Source organism: Haemaphysalis longicornis, unplaced genomic scaffold (assembly GCF_048455015.1).
Source record: "Haemaphysalis longicornis isolate Haplotype H1 unplaced genomic scaffold, Haemaphysalis longicornis Haplotype H1 scaffold_6, whole genome shotgun sequence".
Classification (NCBI taxonomy): Eukaryota; Metazoa; Arthropoda; class Arachnida; order Ixodida; family Ixodidae; genus Haemaphysalis; species Haemaphysalis longicornis.
Window position 1 is genome coordinate 187,239,717 of NW_027526407.1, and position 23,623 is coordinate 187,263,339.

A 23,623-nucleotide genomic window follows, 5' to 3' on the forward strand; every position below is an offset into this window, starting at 1 on the left:
TTGCACCATGACAGGTCAACGTATGCCGCGCGGGCTGCAAGTTCAGACAATGGGGAAAACTGGACAACCGCGGTTTGAAAAGAAAGGGAAGAGTATACAGACAGGTATTCAGTGGCTGGGGAGACTGGTTCGGGAGGAAGCGAAGATGGGTGTGCCCCCCGCGGGTGAAGAGAACAGATAGGGGGGACAAAAGAGCATTTCACAGAAGCTAGCAATTGAACAGGAAATAGGTAGGGTCACAAAAGGTTAAACATGAATAGATCACAAAGAGTTAAACATTCTTAAGTGGTGGTGGGAACGAGGCCTCCTTCCCCAGGACAAATGGCATTGTTGAGCCGGATTAGGCTAATAAAGCTGCTGTATTAGGAGAGTTTCTGCGAATTCTGATGGGAAACTCGAGGGTAAGAATAATGAACATCGTTATAAAAATTATGAAGCCGCTAATTTTAATCGAGGGATAAGCACGTTAGTTTTCCGTAACTTTCATTAATTCCAAGCGTGGCTGACCCAAACTTATAAATGAGATAAGATTCCCAAACCTCGCGGTCGTGGTGCGTTTTGAAGGCGCATTCTAAAGTCGTTGCTTTGAGATGTTCAAATGCATGCCCGGGACTGTTCACATGTCTTGACAGGGGCAAATAAGGGCAGCTTTTTGCATGAGAGCGGTGATTATTGAACCGTGTTCGGAAGGGCGTTTCAGTTTGGCCGATATATTGTTGCCTACAAACAGTGCACTCTAGAAGATATACGACATTAGCGGAGTCACAGTTAAAGTTACCTTTTATATTTACGTAGTAGTCTGAAGCCGTGCTGGTGGCGCGCTGTGTAGTGGTCATGTGTGGGCATACTTTACATCGGGGTTTATTGCAGGGCATGCAGCCAGTAGTTCCCGGTCGGTTGATACGAGAGTTAGTAAGAAAGTCACCTAAATTCTTATTACGCCGGTAGACAACGCGTGGTGGTTCGGGTAATATGCTTTTTAAGCGGTCACTTTACATTAGGATATGGTGATGTTTTTTTTAGCACGGTTGACACTGTTGGAGCGGAGGATGAGTGGGTTAAAACTAAGTTAGTTTGTGGGTTCCCGTTCGGGGCTTTTTTCTTACAGATTTCGTTACGGTCTAATTGGTTGGCTCGCACAATAGCGTCGTCGATAACTTTTTTCGGGTATTTTTTATTCAGGAGGGCGGTCTTGAGTTCTCGACAGTTTGAGTCAAAGTCGGCTTGGTTTGAGCAAATTCTCCTAAATCGGTGGGCTTGGCTGTAAGGTATTGCTGTCTTGCTGTGTCTGACATGGCTACTTCGGAAGTGCGAATACTGCCGCGTGTCTGTCGGTTTTCTATACATTTTAGTTTGAAGCCGACCTTGGAAGGTAGTAACGGTGACGTCCAGAAAGTTTACACTGTGTTCCGAATAGGAATGAGCAAGGGAAATACTAGGATGGGCTAGGTCAAATGCCTCAATGAAGGTGAGGCGCTCCGCCTCACCGTGTTGCCAGATCATGAATATGTCGTCAATATACCTTTTATGGTACATTGGCTTTAAATTTTGGGTGTCAAGAAAGTTTGATTCGAGGTGAGCCATAAAGATATTAGCGTATTTAGGTCCGATTCGAGTTCCCATTGACGTTCCGCTGACTTGCACGTAATGAACTTCGTCGAACTCAAAATTGTTAAGGTCAAGAATAAGCCTAAGGAATGTTTGGAGAGCACAAGAATCGATAGGTTTGTCGCACGATGACTGCTCATACGCAAGGGATACAGCGGCGATGCCATCTTCATGGGGGATGTTAGTATACAGTGACGCAACATCAAGGGTGACTAGAAGGCAGTTATCAGGAATTTCAATTTTTGAGATGTCTGAGAGAAAGTCATTGGTATCATAAATGAAGGAGGGAAAGCTGGGCGGAATGTCGCAAATGAGATTATCCACATAGCCCGAGAGGTTTTCGGTAACAGTGCCAATGCCAGAAACAATGGGGCGCCCTGGGTTGTTCACCTTGTGAATCTTTGGGAGAAGATAGAATTTACCGGCTACTGGGCTTAAGGGGATCAGGGAACGAGCCGTGGTTTCATTTATTGTTTTATTTTTAACAAGCTCAGCAAGTTTGTCTGTGGCAATTTGCTTATAATCTTGAGTGGGATCATTGGGTAGTGCTTTATAGAACGTCGATACTGATAGTTGCTTATTGGCCTCGTTAACATAGTCGGTTTTGTCAAGGATTACGATTGCGCCTCCCTTGTCGGTACGTTTAATAATTATGTCGGAACAGCTTGCGAGTTTCTCTAGGGCTTTCTTTTCGTTGGTAGTCATGTTGTGGTGGAAAGAAATTTGTGTTTGGTATGCTTTTCGCACATCGCGTTGGACAGCTTTGATGTACATGCCGAGGCAACTATCACGCTGTGTGGGAGGGGACCAGTGCGTATAGCTAGGTAGGGTTCTGCGGGCTTCTTCCGTCGCGGGGTGATCGTAGAAGTATTCTCGTAGCCTCATGTTTCTGGCGAAGTTATCTAAGTCATTAACAAGTTTAAATTCATCAAACCCGAATTTTGCCTTCACTCATGCTTTGTCTGCTTCGTCGATCATGGCTTTGAGAACCTTCCAGCCTGCCGAGTACTCGCTGCGGACGGCTTACACCCGAGCTTCGAGGGTGTGGCCTTGCTGGCCGGCCACATTCGTGCACTCTGCTTCATGCAACAGCGCTGCAATCCTCTGGGCTGGCGCGACTTCGCATGCACCGCCGACCCAGTTGCAGCCCCGGCTATATTGCCAAATGACAGCGACTTTCCACCACTTCCTCCATTTCTATCCAGCGTAAGGACCCCGGAGCAGTGTCGTGCCAGCAGCCCACCGCCACCGCCCCCCAGATCCACCGCAACCACGGCACCCCGGGCGAGCGCCAGCGCCCCAACGCCGAATTCCACGGACGAGCGTCGCGCCAGCGACATGCCAACCCCTACAGGCAAACCTATAGCGGCCACAACGCCCCGAGGGAACGCTCGCGGCGACACTAAGAAGCTCCCTGACCGGCGCCGCACCAACAGCATGCCACGCCCAACTTTCGCATCTTCAGCGACCGCCGAGCCCACGAAAACCAACAGCAGCGCGTCCGCCGGACCTTCCGGGGTCCAAAATCCAGCCCTCCGTGCCACATGCCCTTACAACCTTCGAAAGAATCGGCATAGCAGCAACTGACTACAACACAAAAAAACAGGTAACGCTGCCTCCTTCCCCGTTTCAAGACAGTTTTTAAAGCTAAGAAAAATCACCGAAAAGCACATACGTTCCGAATTGCACGTTTCCGCTCTTGCACAGTACTTGACTGCCACGGTCGCTCCCAGGGGTCTTAGGATTAGAATAAAACCTGCTACTACCGAACTCTCTCCGTCCAACATGAATAAGTGGAAACAGGTACTCGATAAAGCATCTTTACAATTACCTGAAATAATCCTCAATCACTACGAAACAACAGCCCATTCTCTCCGAAAGAAAGAGGAACTACTTAGTCAGGAACTAAGCAAAAGAGAGTTGATTCTTTTAAGCAACTACGAATCTAAGACGGCCTCCACCATATCCCGAACAGAAGACCGAAAGTTTAACCGAGATAAGATTTCTAACACTGGCCACATGCGTAAGAACCTAACAAGCTCCAGTACTAGTAACTGCCCCAACTCTGACAATACGGCCGATAATGTCACTACGACTGTAATAAATGCTTCGACTACTGCACCCCAAACAGCTCAGTTAAACCCCTGTACTAATATTTTTCCCTCGCCTGCCGTCACAAAAGAAAACCTTAACGGGAATGTAATGAAACTTTCAAGTATAACCCTCTCCCCAGCTCAGAAGAACGTCTTGTCAAAGGGCCTAAACTTTTGCACGGCTACTGGTGGTTTTCATGAATTTCAACTTTTTAAGGACTTGGATAACTTTGCCAGAAACATGAGGCTGCGAGAATACTTCTACGATCACCCCGCGACGGAACAAGCCCGCAGAACCCTACCTAGCTATAAGCACTGGACCCCTCCCACACAGCGTGATAGTTGCCTCGACATGTACATCAAAGCTGTCCAACGCGATGTGCGAAAAGCATACCAAACAAATTTCTTTCCACCACAACATGACTGCCAACGAAAAGAAAGCCCTAGAGGAACTCGCAAGCTGTCCCGACATAATTATTAAACCTGCCGACAAGGGAGGCGCAATCGTAATCCTTGACAAAACCGACTATGTTAACGAGGCCAATAAGCAACTATCAGTATCGACGTTCTATAAAGCACTACCCAATGATCCCACTCAAGATTATAAGCAAATTGTCAAAGTTAAACTTGCTGAGCTTGTTAAAAATAAATCAATAAATGAAACCACGGCTCGTTCCCTGATCCCCTTAAGCCCAGTAGCCAGTAAATTCTATCTTCTCCCAAAGATTCACAAGGTGAACAACCCAGGGCGCCCCATTGTTTCTGGCATTGGCACTGTTACCGAAAACCTCTCGCGCTATGTGGATAATCTCATTTGCGACATTCCGCCCAGCTTTCCCTCCTTCATTAAGGATACCAATGACTTTCTCTCAGACATCTCAAAAATTGAAATTCCTGATAACTGCCTTCTAGTCACCCTTTATGTTGCGTCGATGTATACAAACATCCCCCATGAAGATAGCATCGCCGCTGTATCCCTTGCGTATGAGCAGTCATCGTGAGACAAACCTATCGATTTTTGTGCTCTCCAAACATTCCTTAGGCCTATTGTTGAACTTAACAATTTTGAGTTCGACGGAGTTCATTACGTGCAAGTCAGGGGAACATCAATGGGAACTCGAATCAAACCTAACTACGCTAATATCTTTATGGCTCACTTCGAATCAAACTTTGTTGACACCCAAAATTTAAAGCCAATGTACTATAAAAGGTATATTGACGACATATTCATGATCTGGCAACACTGTGTGGCGGAGCTCCTCACCTTCATTGAGGCATTTAACCTAGACCATCCTAGAATTTCCCTTGCTCATTCCTATTCGGAACACAGTGTAAACTTTTTGGACGTCGCCGTTACTACCTTCCAAGGTCGCCTTCAAACTAAACTGTATAGAAAACCGACAGACACGCGGCAGTATTTGCACTACCGAAGTAGCCATGTCAGACACTGCAAGACAGCAATACCTTACAGCCAAGCCCACCGATTCAGGAGAATTTGCTCAAACCAAGCCGACTTTGACTCAAACTGTCGAGAACTCAAGACCGCCCTCCTGAATAAAAAATACCGGAAAAAGTTATCGACGACGCTATTGTGCGAGCCAACCAATTAGACCGTAACGAAATCTGCGAGAAAAAAGCCCTGAACGGGAACCTGCAAACTAACTTAGTTTTAGCCCACCCATCCTCCGCTCCAAGAGTGTCCACCGTGCTAAAAAAAACATCACAATATCCTAATGCAAAGTGACCGCTTAAAAAGCATATTCCCCGAACCACCACGCGTTGTCTACCGGCGTAATAAGAATTTAGGTGACTTTCTTACTAACTCTCGTATCAACCAACCGGCAACTACTGGCTGCATGCCCTGCAATAAACCCCGATGTAAAGTATGCCCACACATGACCACTACACAGCGCGCTACCAGCACGGCTTCAGACTACTACGTAAATATAAAAGGTAACTTTAACTGTGACTCCGCTAATGTCGTATATGTTCTAGAGTGCACTGTTTGTAGGCAACAATATGTCGGCCAAACTGAAACGCCCTTCCGAAGACGGTTCAATAATCACCGCTCTCATGCAAAAAGCTGCCCTTATTTGCCCCTGTCAAGACATGTGAACAGTCGCGGGCATGCATTTGAACATCTCAAAGCAACGATTTTAGAATGCGCCTTCAAAACGCACCACGACCGCGAGGTTCGGGAATCTTATCTCATTTATAAGTTTGGGTCAGCCACACTTGGAATTAATGAAAGTTATGGAAAACTAACGTGCTTATCCCTCGATTAAAATTAGCGGCTTCATAATTTTTATAACTGTGTTCATCATTCCTACCCTCGAGTTTCCCATCAGAATTCGCAGAAACTCTCCTAATACAGCAGCTTTATTAGTCATACAGCTCAACAATGCCATTTGTCCTGGGGAAGGAGGCCTCGTTCCCACCACCACTTAAGAATGTTTAACTCTTTGTGATCTATTCATGTTTAACCTTTTGTGACCCTACCTATTTCCTGTTCAGTTGCTAGCTTCTGTGAAATGCTCTTTTGTGCCCCCTATCTATTCTCTTCATCCGTGGGGGGCACACCCATCTTCGCTTCCCCCCCAACCAGTCTCCCAAGCCACTGAATACCTTACTGTATACTCTTCCCTTTCTTTTCAAACCGCGGTTGTCCAGTTTTCCCCATTCTCTGAACTTGCAGCCCGCGCGGCATACGTTGACCCGTCATGGTGCAACCTTGAACGCTGCATTGTTAACACGACCCCTTTCTCCCTCTCTCGCTCCCCCCCCCTTTTTTTGTTTGTTTTTTGTTGTTGTAACATAGGCGTAGCCCGACTGTATGCACACTCTCCATTTCCGAAACATTTTCCGCTCCTTCTCACAGTTTTCTGCCAACCTATATAAGAAATGTGTTCGAAATGTTTGCGACAGCAAAATCATGTAACTTTACTCTGATGAAGGCAAGTCCCGTTGCCGCTACGTAAGTAAACCTTGTTTGTTATTGTTCTTGCTGTGTATCCGACTCTTTACCTCTTTACTTATACTATTTGTGCGCGCTTTGTGAGTTTATCTTTCTCTAGACCTATACATATATATATATATATATATATATATGTATATATATATAGTAGAACTTTGAAGATGGTAGAGAACACAAGAGAAGAAAAACTTCGAACAAGGTAAAGGCACGATTGTGGCCTACGTTTCAGCAAAGAGAACTTGCCCTGAGGAAAGCAAGTTCTCTTTGCTGAAACGTAGGCCACAATCGAGCTTTTACCTTGTTCGAAGTTTTTCTTCTGTTATATATATATATATATATATATATATATATTTATATATATAAAGTAAGGAAATGAGGGGCTCGTTGAGGAAATACAGAAAGATAGGTCAGCAGTCTACAACGCCAAAGGAGGCATAGGGGTGTGGTTAGGCTCTTTTCTTTTTCACTACAGTTAATTAAGTAAACATTTTTTTTATTACACAGAAGAAAGAAAGAAAGAAAAACAGGCGCCAGAGTGGGGACCGAACCCACGCCTTTCGATTACATGTCGAATGCCTTACCAATGCGGCTATCTGGGCGACTGTGTTCTCCTTCACTTTCTGAGCTATTTATATTTACTAGAAGTGTATCTGACGCTTGAGGGTGGTAGCCAGCGCCACTCTGACTACACGGGAAGAAGGGGCCCTTCTTTTCAACCCCCGGGGCGTGACTCGAACGTCTCCAGCCTCTCATGAGCGGTTTACTGGCGGGAAGCCCTCTTATGCTACCTAGGCATCAAGGCTGCCGGAACCGAGACCCTCGCTAGGCTTTCGCAGAATAATATAGTAAGGAAATGAGGGGCTCGTTGAGGAAATACAGAAAGATAGGTCAGCAGTCTACAACGCCAAAGGAGGCATAGGGGTGTGGTTAGGCTCTTTTCTTTTTCACTACAGTTAATTAAGTAAACATTTTTTTATTACACAGAAGAAAGAAAGAAAGAAAAACACGCGCCCAGAGTGGGGACCGAACCCACGCCTTTCGATTACATGTCGAATGCCTTACCAATTCGGCTATCTGGGCGACTGTGTTCTCCTTCACTTTCTGGGCTATTTATATTTACTAGAAGTGTATCTGACGCTTGAGGGTGGTAGCCAGCGCCACTCTGACTACACGGGGAGAAGGGGACCTTCTTTCAACACCCGGGGCGTGACTCGAACGTCTACAGCCTCTCATGAGCGGGTTACTGGCGGGAAGCCCTCTTATGCTACCTAGGCATCAAGGCTGCCGGAACCGAGACCTTCGCTAGGCTTTCGCAGAATAATATAGTAAGGAAATGAGGGGCTCGTTGAGGAAATACAGAAAGATAGGTCAGCAGTCTACAACGCCAAAGGAGGCATAGGGGTGTGGTTAGGCTCTTTTCTTTTTCACTACAGTTAATTAAATAAACATTTTTTTATTACACAGAAGAAAGAAAGAAAGAAAAACACGCGCCCAGAGTGGGGACCGAACCCACGCCTTTCGATTACATGTCGAATGCCTTACCAATTCGGCTATCTGGGCGACTGTGTTCTCCTTCACTTTCTGGGCTATTTATATTTACTAGAAGTGTATCTGACGCTTGAGGGTGGTAGCCAGCGCCACTCTGACTACACGGGGAGAAGAGGACCTTCTTTTCAACCCCCGGGGCGTGACTCGAACGTCTACAGCCTGTCATGAGCGGGTTACTGGCGGAAGCCCTCTTATGCTACCTAGGCATCAAGGCTGCCGGAACCGAGACCCTCGCTAGGCTTTCGAAGAATAATATAGTAAGGAAATGAGGGGCTCGTTGAGGAAATACAGAAAGATAGGTCAGCAGTCTACAACGCCAAAGGAGGCATAGGGGTGTGGTTAGGCTCTTTTCTTTTTCACTACAGTTAATTAAGTAAACATTTTTTTTATTACACAGAAGAAAGAAAGAAAAAAAACACGCGCCCAGAGTGGGGACCGAACCCCCGCCTTTCGATTACATGTCGAATGCCTTACCAATTCGGCTATCTGGGCGACTGTGTTCTCCTTCACTTTCTGGGATATTTATATTTACTAGAAGTGTATCTGACGCTTGAGGGTGGTAGCCAGCGCCACTCTGACTACACGGGGAGAAGGGGACCTTCTTTTCAACTCCCAGGGCGTGACTCGAACGTCTACAGCCTGTCATGAGGGGGTTACTGGCGGGAAGCCCTCTTATGCTACCTAGGCATCAAGGCTGCCGGAACCGAGACCCTCGCTAGGCTTTCGCAGAATAATATAGTAAGGAAATGAGGGGCTCGTTGAGGAAATACAGAAAGATAGGTCAGCAGTCTACAACGCCAAAGGAGGCATAGGGGTGTGGTTAGGCTCTTTTCTTTTTCACTACAGTTAATTAAGTAAACATTTTTTTTATTACACAGAAGAAAGAAAGAAAGAAAAACGCGCCCAGAGTGGGGACCGAACCCACGCCTTTCGATTACATGTCGAATCAAGGCGAGCCTTGATCGAAATGTAATCGAAAGGCGTGGGTTCGGTCCCCACTCTGGGCGCGTGTTTTTCTTTCTTTCTTTCTTCTGTGTAATACAAAAATGTTTATTTAATTAACTGTAGTGAAAAAGAAAAGAGCCTAACCACACCCCTATGCCGCCTTTGGCGTTGTAGAGTGCTGACCTATCTTTCTGTATTTCCTCAACGAGCCCCTCATTTTCTTACTATATTATTCTGCGAAAGCCTAGCGAGGGTCTCGGTTCCGGCAGCCTTGATGCCTAGGTAGCATAAGAGGGCTTCCCGCCAGTAGCCCGCTCATGACAGGCTGTAGACGTTCGAGTCACGCCCCGGGGGTTGAAAAGAAGGTCCCCTTCTCCCCGTGTAGTCAGAGTGGCGCTGGCTACCACCCTCAAGCGTCAGATACACTTCTAGTAAATATAAATAGCCCATAAAGTGAAGGAGAACACAGTCGCCCAGATAGCGGAATTGGTAAGGCATTCGACATGTAATCGAAAGGCGTGGGTTCGGTCCCCACTCTGGGCGCGTGTTTTTCTTTCTTTCTTTCTTCTGTGTAATAAAAAAAATGTTTATTTATTTAACTGTAGTGAAAAAGAAAAGAGCCTAACCACACCCCTATGCCTCCTTTGGCGTTGTAGACTGCTGACCTATTTTTCTGTATTTCCTCAACGAGCCCCTCATTTACTTACTATATTATTCTGCGAAAGCCTAGCGGGGGTCTCGGTTCCGGCAGCCTTGATGCCTAGGTAGCATAAGAGGGCTTCCCGCCAGTAACCCGCTCATGACAGGCTGTAGACGTTCGAGTCACGCCCCGGGGGTTGAAAAGAAGGTCCCCTTCTCCCCGTGTAGTCAGAGTGGCGCTGGCTACACCCTCAAGCGTCAGATACACTTCTAGTAAATATAAATAGCCCAGAAAGTGAAGGAGAACACAGTCGCCCAGATAGGCGAATTGGTAAGGCATTCGACATGTAATCGAAAGGCGTGGGTTCGGTCCCCACTCTGGGCGCGTGTTTTTCTTTCTTTCTTTCTTCTGTGTAATAAAAAAAATGTTTACCTAATTAACTGTAGTGAAAAAGAAAAAAGCCTAACCGCACCCCTATGCCGCCTTTGGCGTTGTAGAGTGCTGACCTATCTTTCTGTATAAATATATATATATATATATATATATATATATATATATATATATATATATATATATATATATATATATATATATATATATGTTTGTGTGTGCGTGTGTAGCGAATCAGAATGGGAAATGAGGGGCTCGTTTTCTTTCTTACTTTCCAAATTCTTTATCTGTTTCAATTACCTGCCGCATACTCCCCTCTGCTTTCCGAGGTTTTGTTGACTGCCAACTCTTATGTTTATGTATATATGTATGTGTGCATGTATGTATGTAAATATATATATATTTATTGTAACGGGGAACTCCCACGTTGAGGGTTGTACAAGGTGGAAAGAGAGTTTATTCTAAAAGGCGAACTTATGCCCGACAGCAAGCTAGTCCAAGTCAGCTTCGACTTCTTTCTCGTCTTCTTCCCTCGGCCCCGAAGAGGCCGGAAGCCTTCTTCTTTTTCTTCTTCTTTGATACATTATCAAATTTCCTAAAAAGATTCCGCTGAGAGCGGAATCAACCTTACAGTTGTGGCATTGCCCCCCTCCAAGCTGGAATCGACCCGATGCCATTGCGAGTGGACAACAGCAAAACAGAGAAGGAGTCAGTCAGACTGGCGGCGTACTAGTCGGGCATGTAGGGCTGCGTCATTCTCGGGGGTCACACGTGCGGGTGTAGTACGGCTTAATGTGCGCCACATGCACAACTTCCGGGGCAGTTCTTTCGCGGGAAGAATGTGCTGTGGTGCCTTCGGGTAATTCACGTCTGACAGACGACGAACAACACGATACGGTCCAAAGTATCTGCGAAGCAGCTTTTCTGAAAGTCCTCGGCGGCGAATCGGTGTCCAGACCCACACGAGGACACCGGGTTCATACTCGCCGTGACGGCGGCTCTTTTTGTATCTTTCAGAGTCGACTACTTGTTGCCTTCGAATGCGTAGACGTGCGAGCTGGCGTGCTTCGTCGGCTCGTTGCATAAATGCTTCCACATCCTTCTGGTTGTGTCGTCATGTGCGACCGGCAACGTTGCATCTAGGGTTGTCTTCACAGAGCGCCCGTAAACAAGTTCAAACGGTGTACTGCGAGTGGTTTCTTGCAAGGCGGTATTGTAGGCGAATGTGGCATACGGTAGAATTTCGTCCCAGTTCTTGCGCTCCAGATCGACGTACATGTAGATCATGTCCGCTAATGTTCTGTTAATCCGTTCTGTCAGGCCATTTTTTTTCGGGTGGTAGCTGGTGCATTTTTGATGAGTGCTGTGTGTTAACCTTAAGATATTCTGCAGGATGGTTGCTGTAGAGGCAGTGCCCCTTTTGGTGATAACAATCGCAGGTGCTCCATGACGCAGAGCATTGCTTTCCAGAAAGAATTTCGCGACTTCCGAGGCGGTGCCGTTGGGAAGGGGCTTGGTCTCGGCATAACGTGTCAGGTAATCAGTGGCAACAATGACCCACTTGTTCTCCGACGCCGATAATGGGAAAGGCCCAAGTAAACCCATCCCAACCTGCCGGAATGGTGCATCGGGAGAATCAAGTGGGTGAAGGAGTCCTGCCCGCCTGACCGGAGGTTTCCTCCGGCGCTGGCAATCATGGCAAGTCTTCACATACTGTCGTACTGACCGAAGCAGGTTTGGCGAGTAGTACTTTGCATGGATCCCTGCAAATGTGCGACTTACCCCCAGATGTTCGGCGAAAGGCTCGTCATGGTAGGCTTGCAAAATTTCTCCTCCAAGAGCAGATGGCACAAGCAGAAGAAATTTCTCATTGGTGTCCTAGCTTCGTTTGTACAGCACGCTGTGCCGCAGGAGATATCAAGGCAAAGATCACAGAAATAATCGTGGTACTGCGGTGTTTTCCCCGCGAAGGTGTTCGATGAGCAGCTTCAGATCCGCGTCCTGCTGCTGGTAATGGGACATGTCGGCTGTATGGACGACCCCTACGAACGGGAAATCCTCTTCCATTTCATGTGCGTCGTTTGGAATCGGTGCTCGGGACAAACAATCGGCATCTGTATGCTTGTTTGCCGACTTGTATACAACCGTCACGTCGTATTTCTGTAGCCGCAAGCTCCATCGAGCAAGTCTAACGGACGGGGCCTTCAGGTTAGCAAGCCAGCACAAGGCATGCTGGTCGCTAATGGTGTTGAAGGGCCTGCCGTAAAGGTACGCTCGGAATTTAGTTCTGGCCCATATCACCGCAAGGCATTCTTTTTCTGTTGCTGAATAGTTGCTTTCAGCTTTGGACAGCGTGCGCCTTGCGTAGGCTATAACCTTCTATGTACCCTGCTGCCACTGTACCAGGATAGCACCAATTCCAACGTTACTTGCGTCTGTCCGGATTTCCGTGTCGCTGGTCTCGTTGAAGTGCGACAAGACTGGCGCGGTTTGCAGGCGCCTACGCAGTTCATCGAACGCTGCTTGCTGTTCCTCAGTCCAGACGAAGGGTACGTCGCTTTTCGTAAGGCGAGTGAGTGGTTCCGCAATCCCAGCGAACCCTTCCACAAAGCGTCTATAATAAGCGCAAAGGCCCAAGAAGCGCCGAACAGCCTTCTTGTAAGTTGGTATAGGGAAGGACCTCACAGCAGTTGTTTTCTCAGGATCCGGGTGCACTCCCTTAGCACTCACAACGTGTCCAAGAAAGTTTAGCTCCTGGAATCTAAGGTGGCATTTTTCAGGCTTGATAGTTCATTGTGCCGAGCGGATCGCTTCTAGAACGCTTTTTGACCGTGTGAAATGTTCTTCAAACGAGCTAGAAAACACTTCCACGTCGTATCGGTAAATGAGACATGTCTGCCACTTCAGCCCTCCGAGCACGGTATCCTTCATTCTTGGAACGTTGCAGGGGCAGAGGACAGGCCGAATGGGAGGACTTTAAATTTGTAGAGGCCGTCGGGAATTACGACAGCTGTTTTCTGACCGTCTCTCTCATCAAATTCGATCTGCCAATAGCCATAGTTTAAGTCCAGGGATGAGAAGAATTTAGCATCGCGTAAACGGTCCAACGTATCGTCTATTCGCGGAAGCGAGTAAACATCACGTTTAGTGACACTGTTAAACTTGCGGTAGTCGACGCAGAAGCGAAGCGTGTTGCCCTTTTTCCTCATAGCCACTACAGGGGAGGCCCATGCACCTTTAGACGATTGAATAACATCGTCGTGGAGCATCTCTTCCACCTGGGTCTTGATGGCCTCCCTCTCTTTGGGCGACACCCTGTAGGGCGGCTGGCGCATAGGTCTGATGAATTCATCGGTCATGATGCGATGCTTCGTAATGGGAGTCTGGCGCACCTTGGAGCACGTGGCGAAGTAGTCGTAGAAGTCCTGTACCAGATGTTCTAAGTTTTTCACTTGAGCTGTCGAAAGTTCCTGGTGAATTTTCACAGGTAGGCCCAGGTCAGCGGTGAGTGTACCAATTGATGATGTGTTCGACGCGCCTACGGGTGTGACATCGGCGACTTCTTCGATGAACGCGATAGTGGTACCTTTCGTAAGACCTCGACGCTCATTGGAAAAATTATTGACCAGGATTGGCGTGAATAGATTCTGCAGGATGATGAATCCCCTCGGAACACATAGGCCTTTCTCTAGAAGCAAGCGAATGTTGGCTTCGGCGATGCCTTCACAGTCCTCGTATGCGTCGCTTTTTACATAACGAACAAGCTAGCGCAGGCGGGTAGAGTGACATCGTCGTCAACAACACGTAACGTCCCGTCGCGCTTCTCTTCAATGTGGCTCGCTATGGCTCTTTTTTAGAAAAAGTAATTCTGGAGTTCGGCAGGTCAATAACAGCCCCGTTTGTTCGCAGCAAATGCATGCCGAGAATTAAACCTCGCGAGCACTCCGGGAGCACAATGAAGCTGATAACGTATGTGAAGCCGCGTATTTTTATCCGTGCAGTGCACCTACCAACAGGGCTTATTAGGTGGTTCCCAGCTGTACGAACTTGCAGGCCAGTCCAGGGGGTGACCACTTTCTTTAGCGTAGACACCAGAGTTTAGCAGAGACACCAGACACCGGAATAGTCCGCACCGGTATCAGCCAAAGCGCTCGTCGCATGGCCGTCGATATCCATGAGTACATCGCAGGTAATAGGTTTAGGACTACATTTAGGTTTCGGCTGTTCGTCGTCTTCTTGTCGTCGTTCGTGCAATGGAGGATCTTGGCGGTCATTGACGTCAGCGGCCTCACCTTTGGAGGTCTCCGGTGTCAATTTCCCCGGCGTTCAGCGCTTCCGGAGAGTCGGTCGGCAGTATCGGAGGAGAACCGTGGACTAGAGGACCTACGTCGGGCAGGGGACGGCGACCGGGTTTAACGCGTTCTGGCGAAGACGTGTTCCAGCGTTCGTCGATGTAGTCCGGTGGATACATGCTCCGGCGTTCGGCGATATAGTCCGCGATCTCCGGCAGTCGCTGTCCGTTTCGCTGGAGTGGCGCATCGGGCGCGAATCCCCACAGACCAGCTCGGCGACAATGGTAGGTACGGCAGACGTGTGCTTCCTCCCCGCATTGGAAGCAGAGGGGCCTGTGGTCAGAGGTGCGCCACACATCACTCTTCCGACGGCCTGTTTGGTTCAGGTAGGGAGCGCTGCGCCGTATTACCACCGGGGTAGACTGCGGTGCGATGGTGGCGACTGTTGGAGGGGTGCAGCAAGAGGCTTGCTGCGCGGCTGCGGCATACGAGGCTCGTTGTTCACCCTGCCACGACACGTCAATTCGTTCCGGTACCCGTACAGCTTGCTTTACCTTGTCCCTCACGATCTCCGCAATGGACACAGAAGCCGATGACACAGGTTTTTGCTGCAGTTTCTGAAGCTCCTTATGGACAATTTGTCTTACCAGCTCGTGGACCCCAGGGATCACCTGTTTGGTTATGCAGGACAAGACGGCTTGCTCGCGGTTGTACTGCCGGGACCTTTGGTGAAGTGCCCTTTCAATTGTTGCAGCCTCACTGACAAATTCCGCAACCGTTCTGGGAGGACTCCATATTAGCCCGGCGAAGATGTCTTGCTTCACACCACGCATGAGGTGCCGCACCTTCCTGTCTTCTGTCATTGCAGGATCTGCGCGCCTAAAAAGATGGGTCATATCCTCTGCGTACATGGGGACACTCTCGTTCTGGCGCTGATTTCTGGCTTGAAGGGCAGCTTCTGCCTTTTCCTTGCGGTCGCTGCTAGAGAAAGTCCTTAGTAAGCGCTGACGAAACACCTCTCATGACGAAAATGTGCATTCATGGTTCTCGAACCACATTCGCGCACCTTCATCAAAAGAGTAGTACACCTGTCGGCGTTTACAGTCATTCCCCCAACGTGGCGAACGTCATCGAACGTGGCGACTTATTCGAAGTGATCCAACCAGTCCTCCACGTCTTCGTAAGGCTCGCCGTAGAAGACTTTTGGCGTACGCGGCGGTTGCACCATGTATTGGAGAGGGGCGGCAGTAAAGTTCACGTTCACAGCATCGGCGTTGCATCCCGTCTTCTTGGTTGCCCGATCAGGTAGGAGGCCGCACTCCGCCGGCAGTCCGAGTAGGCGATGGCTGGTCCGCTTGAGAACCGGCGACACTTCGATGACAACAGGCCGTGAGGATTGGGGTATCATGTACCCAGCAGACTCCAGCACTTATGTAACGGTGAACTCTTACGTTGAGGGTTGTACCAGGTGGAAAAAGAGAGTTTATTCTAAAAGGCGAACTTGTACCCGACAGCAAGCTAGTCCAAGTCAGCTTCGTCTTCTTTAATGCATTATCGAAATCCCTGATAGGATCCTTATTATAAATATACATATATATATATATATATATATATATATATATATATATATATATATATATATATATATATATATATATATATATATATATATAGAGAGAGAGAGAGAGAGAGAGAGAGAGACAGGATTAAAAAAAACATCCGCGTATTGATGGAATTGCACAAAGGGGCTTGGGTGCGGCCTGACCCCGGCGACCATTGCCGGGGTAATGCACTCCCTTACCAGAGAAGGATTGGCCACCCTGGTGTAGTAATGGCCACAACCTCCCATGACTACGCCAACTAACTCTCGGCCCTCAGTCCCCAGCGGCTGCGAAGCAACTGACCACGGTGGCGGTCAGACCTGTGACGCAGCAGAGGGTGCTAAGAATATCTGGATCCGGACAGGCCGCCAATGGAATCTGAACCTGGCAACGTTTAACGCGCGAACCTTATCTAGCAAAGCAACTCTCGAGGTGTTGTTCGAGGAATTAGAGGGCATTAAATGCGATGTAATAGGGCTTAGCGAGGTTAGGAGGGCAGGCGAAGCCTTTACGGTGCTGAAAAATGGACACGTCCTATGTTACTGTGGTCTAGAGGACAGAAGAGAACTGGGAGTGGGATTTCTAGTCAATAAAAGCATAGCTGGCAACATAGACGAATACTATAGCATTAACGAAAAGGCAGCAGGTCTTGTAATTAGGCTAAATAAGAGGTACAAGCTCAAGGTGGTGCAGGGCTACGCGCCCACATCCAGCCACGACGACCAAGCAGTGGAACGCTTCTATGAAGATGTGGAATCGGCAATGGCTAACGTAAAAACACAGTATACCGTAGTTATGGGGGACTTCAATGCTAAAGTAGGCAAGAATCAGGCTGGAGACAAGGCAGTTGGGAACTATGGTGTGGGCTGTAGAAATAGCAGGGGGCACCTACTAGTTGAGTTTGCAGAACGGAATAACCTACGCATAATGAATACCTTCTTCTGTAAACGGGAGAGTCAGAAGTGGACCTGGAGGAGCCCGAATAGGGAGCACAAAAATGAAATAGACTTCATATTATGCGATAACCCTGGCGTCGTGCAGGATGTGGAAGTGCTTGGAAGGGTAAGGTGTAGTGACCACCGTATGGTAAGATCCAGAATTAGGGTAGATTTGAGGAGGGACCGCAACAAGCTAGTACGAAGGAAGCTGATAAATGAGCTAACAGTAAGACGTAAAGTAGAAGAATTCAGGATCGCGCTGCAGAACCGATATTCCGCTCTTAACGAGGAAGCCGAGTTTACGACGCAGGAAGACAGCGACAACCTTACACGCATTATTACGGAGTGTGCAGTAGACGTTGGGGGCACTATGGCTAGACAGGATACTGGTAAACTTTCACAGGAGACGAAAGATCTAATCAGGAAACGGCAAACCATGAGAATGTCCACCGCATCTAACAGAATAGAACTAGCGGAGCTCTCCAAGTTAATCAATAGGCGTAAGACAGCTGACATACGGAAGTATAATATGGAGAGGATCGAATACGCTGTAAAGAACGGAGGTAGCCTGAAAGCTGTGAAGAGACGTCTTGGCGTGGGGAAAAATCAGATCTATGCACTTAAGGATAAGCATGGCAATGTCATCACAAATAGGGATAAAATAGTAACAATGGCCGAGGAGTTCTATAGGGATCTGTACAGTAGCCAGGACATACAGGATAATGCCGAACGAGACAGTAGTTCACAGGAGATAGACATCCCACCAGTAACGACCGAAGAAGTAAGGAAGGCTTTGAAAGAAATGAAAGGGGGCAAAGCACCTGGTGAGGATCAGATAACAGCAGAACTCTTGAAGGATGGCGGAGAAATTGTCCTTGAAAAACTGGCAAACCTGTATACGCAATGCCTAATGACCGCAAGTGTACCGGAATCTTGGACGAACGCTAACATCATCCTAATTCATAAGAAAGGCGACATGAAGGACTTGAAAAATTACAGGCCGATCAGCTTACTGTCAGTCGTCTACAAGGTATTTACCAAGGTAATCGCTAACCGAATTTCTGCAACCTTAGATTTCAGTCAACCTAAAGAACAAGCAGGGTTCCGTAAAGATTATTCAACAATGGACCATATTCACACGATCAATCAGGTGATAGAGAAGTGCGCTGAGCATACTGAACCCCTATATATAGCCTTCATAGATTATGAGAAAGCATTTGACTCGGTCGAAACCCTAGCAGTCATTCAGGCATTACGGAACCAGGGGGTAGATGAGCATTATGTAAGAATACTAGAGGATATCTACAATGGGTCTACAGCTACGATCCTCCTCCATAGGGAGAGCAGTAAAATACCTATAAGAAAGGGTGTCAGACAAGGAGACACAATCTCTCCAATGCTGTTCACAGCATGTTTACAAGAAGTATTCAGAACGTTGGATTGGGAACAGGTGGGAATAAGGGTTAATGGAGAATACATCAGTAACCTCACATTTGCTGATGACGTTGCCTTGCTAAGTAACTCTGGGGACGAATTGCAAAGCATGATTCCGCACTGGGCGAACAGAGTAGAACCGTGGGACTGAAAATAATATGCAGAAAACTAAAGTAATGTTCAATAACCTCGGGACAGCACAGCGGTTTGACATAGGTGGCGAGACAGTGGAAGTGGTAAGCGAATATATCTACTTAGGCCAAGTTGTGACCCCAGCCCAGATCCAAACCATGAGTCAGAGATAATTAGATGGATCAGAATGGAGTGGGGTTCATATGGCAGACATTCTCAGATAATGAAAAGCAGCCTACCATTGTCGCTGAAGAAGAAAGTGTATGACAGCTGCATCTTATCGGTACTCACCTACGGGGCAGAAACTTGGAGGATCACTAAGAGGGTTCAACATAAATTAAGAACGACTCAGCGGGCAATGGAGCGGAAAATGATAGGTGTAACATTAAGGGACAGGAAGAGAGCGGAGTGGGTCAGGGAGCAAACTGGTGTTAAAGACATATTAGTAGAAATTAAGAAGAAGAAATGGACGTGGGCAGGACATGTAATGCGAAGGCAAGATAACCGCTGGTCATTAAGGGCAACAGAGTGGATCCCTAGAGAAGGCAAGCGTTGCAGGGGGCGGCAGAAAGTTAGATGGGCAGATGAGATAAAGAAGTTTGCTGGGATAAATTGGTCACAGTTGGCACAGGACCGAGGCAATTGGAGAATAATGGGAGAGGCATTTTCCCTGCAGTGGGCGTAGATAGGCTGGTGATGATGATGATGATGATGATAGAGAGAGAGAGAGAGAGCAGTAAACCTGTGGAGATCGTAGAGAACACACGAGAAGAAAACTTCGAACAAGGCCCTGACGAAGGCAAGCCTCTTTGCTGAAACGTTGGCAACAATCGTGGTTTCTACCTAGTAGGAAGTTTTCTTTTCCTATATATAGATATATGTTATTATTATTATTATTATTATTTATTGATACTGTGAGCCTTGGTCAGGCCCATACACGGGTAGGTATCAAGGAAAACACAAGAGTGGCTTGCAAGATCGTCAGAGCGGATGCATAAACAAAACACTGATGAGCAACTGAACGCAAAAAAAGCAAATGCAAAAAAGGAAACACCCAACGCAGAGTTTATACAAAACTAACATGAAGCCAGCATTGCAGACACAAAATTAAACAAAAAAGATACATGGTGCATGTTTACGCACTGCTGCGTTACCAAAGTTCCTTGACGGTTTAAGCAAAACTGTCGACACAATTCATACACACAACCTCACGCGGTAACCCATTCAACGTTTCGATAGCCCTCGGAAAGAAAGAATGTTTAAATGCGTCACATTGGGAAATGAATGGCCTCACACATTTACTGTGGTTTGCACGACTGGAATGATGATAAGGTGGTTTTATATACTCGTCTCTATTCAATTTCAAACCAATAAAGTACGAACATAAAACATAAAGCATTATCCAATAAAGCACGAACATAAACTTTAAATCGGTGACCCAACGCCTGCATTCCAAAGTTGGAATTCGCGCTTGGGTGCGCAAATCACTTACACTTTGTTGCCTCGAATATTTCGAATAAATAAACCGGAGAGACAAGTTCTGGATTCGTTCAAGTTTGTAAGACAGGTTCCCCTGATAAGGGTTCCACACCATGCTGCAGTACTCAAGAATCTGTCGTGCGACGCTCTTGTATGCAGTGACTTTCACATAAGGCGGTGCTTTGGAAAGTTTTCGGCGTAAAAAACCCAGTTGCTTATATGCCTTGGGGCAGACGTTATGATATGGGCGGTCCACCTTAAGTCAGATGTCAGCGTAACGCCAAGATATTTCGCAGTATCAGTTCGACTTAACGTATTCCCCCTAGACTCTAAGTAAAATACCGAGGTATCTTTTTCGAGTTATTGTAATGAATGTCGTTTTACTTGCGTTAACTTTCATACCTCATGTATCGCACCAGGCAACGATGTTATACAGAGATGAATTTAGTCGCAATTGGTCATCAGTTTCATGCACAGTGGTATAAATACACAAGCGTCGGCAAAAAGCCGAACAGTTACTCCAGGTTCTGCGCACGAATAAATATCATTTATGTAAATAAGAAAAAGTGTAGGCCCAAGGACTGATCCCTGCGGCACTCCTAAAAGTACGGTTAAGGGATTGGACTTACCGTTATTTATTGTAACAAATTGGATGCGATGCGAAAGATAGGCTTGTACCCATGACACCACGTTACTATTTATGCCTGTCAGTCTAAGTTTCGTTAATAACTTACTGTATTGAACCCGGTCGAAGGCCTTAGCAAAATCAATAAATATCGCATCTGCTTGGAGCCTTGAGTTAATGACCGATGCAAAGTCATGGGTGATTTTAAGCAATTGTGTTGCGGTGGACAGTCCTCTGCGAAAGCCATGCTTGTTAGGAAAGAGCAGGTTGTTATTCTCCAAGTAAGTTACAATAGCTTTATTAATGATATGCTCTAGCAGCTTTCAGCATGTACTTGTCAGTGATATGGGCCTGTAATTATCAATGTGCAGTCGATTGCCCGATTTGTAGATTGGTTTAATCCTAGTGCAAACCCAGTCAGCAGGTTCTGAGCGAGGCTGTGTTCTGAGCGAGGCTGTGAAAATGACACACCGAAAAGGGGTCAGCTGCGCAGCAAACCGTTTTAAGAATCAATTGGACACATTGTCGGCGCCTGCCGATTTTTTTACGTCCATTTGCAGCAGCAAGTTAAGCACGCCTTCTTGGGTGATCGTGATATCAGGCATTGAAGAAAAGCATTGGGGTAAAGTACAAAAAAGTAAAAAAAGTATATATATATATATATATATATATAGAGAGAGAGAGAGAGAGAGTGAGAGAGAGAGAGAATCAAGATGGGACTTGTGGGGCTCTTGGTATTAAGACAGAAATAAGGGTTGACAGTCAAGAATGTTAAGGAAAGCTGAGAAGAGAATGTAGCAGGTCATTTTCTATCGATGAAATAGATGTAGATTTTTGAAAGTCAGAAATGAAGTGGAGACAAAACGCCCGCCGGGTGGGATCTGAAAATACTACCTCCAGAATACCTGTCTGGTACGATAACCTATACGCTAGCGGCGTGGCTGTTCTCCCCTCCACTTTGTCGGGTATTTATGTAAGGTATTTCTTTCAAACTGTGCTTGGGGGCGGCAGCCAGCGCCACTCTGACTACTCCGAGTGAAGGAAATCTTTTTAATCCCCGGGACACGACTCGAGTGTCTACGACATGATGAGAGTAGTTAACCAGCGTTGAACCCTCTTGACACCAAAACTGCAGGAACAAAGGTCTTCCCTGTGCATGTAGGCGATCAGAATGTGAAATGAGGGGCTCGTTCAATTCTGTCTTGTTTAAATGAGCCACTCATTTAACAAGTCCCCCTGCTCTCAAGCTTGTTCACGCTTGAGTAGAGTACACCAACAGAATAGAATTGCGTTCGCAATGAAAAAAAGTTGACGTGGTTGTACACTCCTTATCAAAGGCTGAGCCAACACCTATTTTATTTATTTATTCACACAATACTCCTAAAGGCCCCCGTGAGGGGGTATTACAAAGGGGGGTTTCATAGCACACGTGTTGTATTAGCGCAGTAAAGTTGAAAGTATTGCAGGCTAAAGTATTGCGGGCTGCTTTTCGTTGCCAATAGCCTTTGTAAATTAAATCCCAGTTGTAAGGCATTTTCACGACGTCAGTAGCCAGGCGCCCAGGTTTTACCCGTTAAAGGATAGATCCCCGCCGCTCGGTCTGGCGGCACAGCGCTACAGACACTACGCCGTGGTCGTCGTCAATTCGCTGCGGCGCTTTGGAGAGAGGGCTTGTCAAGATGCCGAGAATACCGTGGGAATAATCCCCTTTTCGAAGGCAGACGGCCCCGCCAAGCTCCCAGTATTGTGCGCGTAGCTGACAACGAAGGGGTTATTGTCGTCGTCTGACCGCACTCCAGTGGCAGCTTTTCCGCGAGATCCCTTCGTCGCGCGCCACCTTAAGAACAACTTCCTTCCAGTAGCCGCCGCTCTTCGCCCCCACCCCTCGGTGTCGTGTATACTCCCTGCCGCGTGCTTCTTCTCCCGCGTGCAGGCTTTTGACCCGAAGGTGGCGGCGCTTTAGAGGAAATAATGAGACCATTGACCCAGCGGACATAGGCCTTAAGGATGTTAATATCAGGCCGTCAAGAGAAGGGGTAGTCATTTCTTCCAGTTGTAAAACAGGAATAGACAAACTTGACGAAATTATCAAGACACATGACAGCTTGAAAAAACACTTCACTCTTCATCTTTTTGTTTTTATTCTCACTTTAACTTTTCTTACTCAGTTCTTTCTGCACGGCCTCTGCAGTTGTTTCACATAACTGTTCTATATCTCAAGTGTCCGTGGCAAGCAATGCACAGCACATGCAAGTTATCGCGTAAACTTTTGGTTCATGATTCCAATATCTATTACATTATCTCACAGAATCAGCCTTGTCCTCTGCACAGCCAGTGAAATAAAAGGCTCAACTATAAACACAATACTACTACACAGGCTCACAAGCGAAGCAGATGATTCTCGTAATAGCCTTCCAGTAATCCCACAAATTTTTAAGGCAAATTCGCCAAACTGCACAAGAGCTTTCTGTGCTGTTGGCATTTGTTACTGGAACTCAACAGGTTCACACGAACCAGTCGACGAAGTATTCCCTGGGTGTGGCGAACCCTTTCAGCTGAAGACCCGTGATACGTCTAGCTGCAGCCAATGGCAGGTGTCGATCAAGCAGCCGGACATCCTCACAACAACCATACCACAGACGCCCTCCATCCTTGCTGACTGCGATGTAGTGCTGAGAAGAAAATGTTACCCTCCTGTCCACTACTGGAGCTCGCTATAGTTTTATTGATGCTCTTAGATTAACACTATTCAGTTTTATAGTTTTCATGGCCATGCAAACCGGATAAAAGACCGGCACAGCTTTAAAAGCCACCGAAATCAGCAGCCGTAAGTATGCAGTATGAATGTCTGCTTCGGAACACCTACATAAAAAAGCCATTGCCAAATGCAGTACGGTTATGCTAATAGCACACCAACCCCAAAG